Here is a 4,703-nt window from a genome sequence, read left to right as displayed (position 1 = left end):
ACAAGGCATGGAGTTGGATGGTTGAACATTTTTTTTATGTATTACAGGTACATGTAGTTAACAACTCATTATTTGCTAATTAACATACGTTTATAAAATTTTTGATAAATATGTTGATTTTGGTTTCAGGCTTGCCATGCTACAATAACTACTTCTCCTTTGCTGTAAGGCCCAGTTACCGGTGCCTCATGTTTGGGCGTTGGATTTACTCATAAACGCAGTTCTTTATATTAGAGTTAATTAAAAACTTTACGCGGAACATAAAAATTTCATAAACATCTCATATCAAATCATAAACATGTTTTAAAACATCCTTCTTGGCTTTCAAAATCAAAACATAACTTATAAAATATAACAGGTCATCAGATGCCAGGCTCTTATTCTTCTGCCATGTGTCCCCGCTCAAGCCAGCTGTCTCATTCTATTCACCTGCGTGCATACTAAAAGTCAGCTACGCTGAGTGAGTTCTAGTTAATAACATCACATACTTTACATACATACATTGTTTCATTCATACTTTCATAACTCAAATTCTACTTTGCTCTATTCTATTCTTCCTCAGATATTATTAGGGCCCGGTCCCTATTTCTGCCTTGGATATTATTAGGGTCCAGTCCCTTTTCTGCCTCGAGATTATTAAAGGGCTCGGTCCCTTTTCTGCCTTGGATATTATTAGGGTCAAGTCCCTTTTCTACCTTTCTAACTCTTACATTTATCCATAACATACATACATATCATTCATAGTCCATACATGACATTATACTTGACAGCGCGTGCAATATCCGAAGATCGTTCACGTACCGACAAGCAATCATTCTTATCTTTCATAACGTACATACATATCATTCATATTTCGTACATAGCATTATAACTTGACAGTACGTGCAATATCCGAAGATCGTTCACGTACCGGCAAGCAATCATTCTTACATTTCACATAATCACATAAGACATACACTTATCACTTAGGATAAATGTATTAACAATCACATCAAGTATGCACACAGCCCCGAAAACATAACACAGAAATGGGGCTAGAAACTCACTTGAATGCAGTTACGTTCACCGTTAATCGTAATCCCTTTCTTAAGCTGTGCACGGCTAACTGTATAATATTTACATGTATCAATTTACTATTTCTACTCATATCGCATTTCTGTATTTATATAACTCACAACGAACGGGGGTCCGGGGGAAGCGCCCCTGGCAGCGGGGTTTTAGGGGCGGCAGCCTTAGGCGAAGTTAGCTTTAGGCGAACTTAACTTGGCGAAGTTAAACATTAAGCGAACTTAGCCTTAGGCAAAGTTAGAATTAAACGAACTTATCAGAGGCGAACTTAACCTGTAGCGAACTTATCAGTGGCGAACATATTTCAAGCGAACTTGGTCAGCTGGCGAACTTGACAACAAGCGAATTTATAGCCAGCGAATTTAGTCAGCAGGCGAAGTTATTCAGTTTAGCTACGGGTTTGGTTCTTATCAATCTTAACAAGCATTTTGGCGATTTTAATACCCTTGTTATGGTTCGACATCACCCACTAACGTTCCCTAACCGTTTTCGTTCATATATATGTCCCGTATGTACTATAAAGCTTGGACCTTTAAGCTTAAGAACGTTCAAAACAAGTCGCCGTACATAGCCATAGGTTTGTCAAGTTCGTTCCCAACGTCAAGTTTGCTACTTTACGTTTCGTTTAGACCCGATTTACTTTATGTTTAAGTTTCAAAGCTAACCGATCCTAAAAACATAAACTTTAAGGTAAAAGGCATACCTTTATGCGTTCGGTGTGGTCGCGGTTTTCTTGGTTATCTCGTATCTAGCTCGTATATTGAAGATCTAATAATGGTTGGCTTGATTTTGGACTCGAATCCCGTTTTCTCTCTCGCGGCCGTATGAGGTGGTGTGTGTGTTTTTGGAGTGTGTAGAGATTAGGATGAAAGGAATGAGGATTTTGGGTGGTTTAAGGAGGTATTTATACTCCTTAAGGCCCATGGACCTAAGGAACATTACCCTTAATCCATCTTAATTAAATCCAATTCCATGATCATTTCTTATTTAATATTAATTAATCATTAACACACGACAACTTAATACGACTTTCTTTATTTAATATTAGAATATTTTAGGATGTTACATTTGCTTAGTCAAGCTTGCATGAAATGCAGTTTGGTATTATTCATGGATTTGAAGGTATACCATTCATCTTAGTGGTAAATTGTTGTTTATTAGTGGAGACTAGAGATGACTGTTTTTCCCACTTCTGATACAACTACAACTGACTAACCTCTTTAGGTAATTGGCCGATGAATTTGCAGAATTGGTATGGACCAAGATTGATGCTAAGATGTGCCGCTTACCCCATTAGAACTTGATCAAAAGATACATTACTAAGCCACCAAACAAGGCTGACTAAATGATGAATACGTCTTAAATGCATTAGTTAAGATGTTTGTTACTTTTTTGTGTTTTTAATCCATTACTCTTTTAAATTTTAGAATTGGTTGAATGACATTATTTTGATTGGTTTTTGTTATGATATTATTGATTAAAAATATTGGGATTTGAGAAACCAAAAATCATATTTATGAATTATATTACTGTTATAAAACTACAAATTAGCCTATGCAGATATTAATTTTAGTCCTTGAAAGGTTTCTTAGGGATTAGGTATGCATGTTGGGGACTAAATTAAGGAGTATCGAAAGCTATTATTATGTCTTTATATGAAATATATTACAATGTACACATAGTATTAGAGACTAAAATAATAGTCACTAAAAAAACACATTAAAAACTAGTTCAGGAGACTGATTATCAGACTCTAAAAGTACACACTAGAGACTAAAATAGCATACCCCTAAAATCGGCATATTAACAACTGAAATTGAGTAGTAAAGAAGACTAATTCTTAGTCTTTAAAACATTTTATTGGAGATTGATTTGATATGGAATCATGAACCTACTGAAACGTATTAGAGACAATAATCTTGTTTGGAGGAATGTTTTGTAGTCCTTAAATTTATAATTAGGGACTGAAATATCATAGTATGAGAGACTGATTTGTAGTCCCTAAAGATATGTTTTAGGGACTGAAATGACGTGTTACATGGGGATAAATTGAGGACTGAATTTTGTGTATCAGAGACTGACTGTTAGTCCTTGTTAGTGTCATACAACTAGGACTGATTTTCAGTTACAAAAATTAGTATCTAGGACAAGGCATTTGTCACTGGTTTAAAAAATAGAATCAAATCAAATCAACAGTGGTTAAAATGTCTCTCGGCAAACTAATCATGTATAAATGAAAGTAAATAACGTTGACAAATTGATTTTAGCATGCAAAGAATGTTTTAACGGAAACTTAATCGACTAATTTTTAGCATTTTTTGCGATGACTGCCATGCCTGCTTGCAGATTCGAATTCCTGAACTATACATACAAGGAATGAAACATTATTTGGTTTTTCAAATTTATTTCATGTTGCAGGAATCTAATGTGTTCGTTAAGATAAACAATTATGCATTTTAGGTTGAGGAAAGAAATGCGATTAACGGGTTGGAACATAAATACTCTATACTACCAAAAAAGTGAAAACAACACACACTCATTGTTAACGAGGAAGTTATTGACAGGCTTAATGGTCATTTTATGACAAAAGAGTGTCAAGGCTCTACATTTTGGGTACTTTGTGGGAATGTCTCTATCTTTTCAAGTTGTGAAAGAAAATTTAGTTAAAATGTGGCATAAGTTTGGTTTAAAGTCAATTATTAAGAAAAATTTATTTTTGATCATGATGAGGGATTGCTTCAAGTTTTGGAACGTAATCCATGGTTGGTTAATAATGTTCCCTTAGTTCTACAATTATGGGAACCGGATTCATTGCTATATAAACTAGACCCAACCTCATTCGACGATTCCTATTTGGGTTACTATATTAAGGATCGTCCATTGTGTGCATGGAATATACATTATTCCAAAAAGAGTTTATACACTGATGACACGTTTTGTTAATTTTATTTCGTAAAATCCCAAGAAAAACTACAATGAATAAATAATTAATTTATTTGTTCTTTAATATTTATCTCGACGGTTGTCTGATTTAAAAATATTCAACCATAATATTTTAAGTATTGTAGGTGTAAACGAGACTAGTCAAAACTCAAAATAAACTCGATTGAGAATTAGCTTGACTCGTTTCGAGCTCTACATTCAAATCGCAAGATCAATTCAATTCGTTTATTACTTATTTTATCCACATTCATGTTTGTAATTATATATTTTTGAGAAAATTACGATTTGCATCCCTGGGTAAAATCGCCGAGGGCACCATGAAATCCTGAAAACTAAATTGCGCTTGTTGTACAACATGTTTTTATTAGGATCAGAATGCTCCTTGCAGTTTTAATTATTTGTTAAATGACCAATATACCCTTCATCTTCATCTTCAACATCAAGATTCAAACACATAAACACAAACCTAGAAAATCAAGAACATCAAGAACCCTAACCATAAACACCAATGCAGAAAATCAAGAACATCAAGAACCCTAACACAAACACAAACCCATAAATCTTGTACAAACACATAAATTAACATCATTATTTAAACACAAACCCGTATCTTCATCTTCATCATTCATTTTCATCTTCATCACCACCATCCATCTTCACCCGCAACCCATCACCGGCGTCGTTACCACCAT

This window comes from Bidens hawaiensis, unplaced genomic scaffold (assembly GCF_021521415.1).
Source record: "Bidens hawaiensis isolate Kalapana, Puna unplaced genomic scaffold, B.hawaiensis_p1.1 tig00002423_1, whole genome shotgun sequence".
Lineage (NCBI taxonomy): Eukaryota > Viridiplantae > Streptophyta > Magnoliopsida > Asterales > Asteraceae > Bidens > Bidens hawaiensis.
This window is presented reverse-complemented; position numbering follows the sequence as displayed.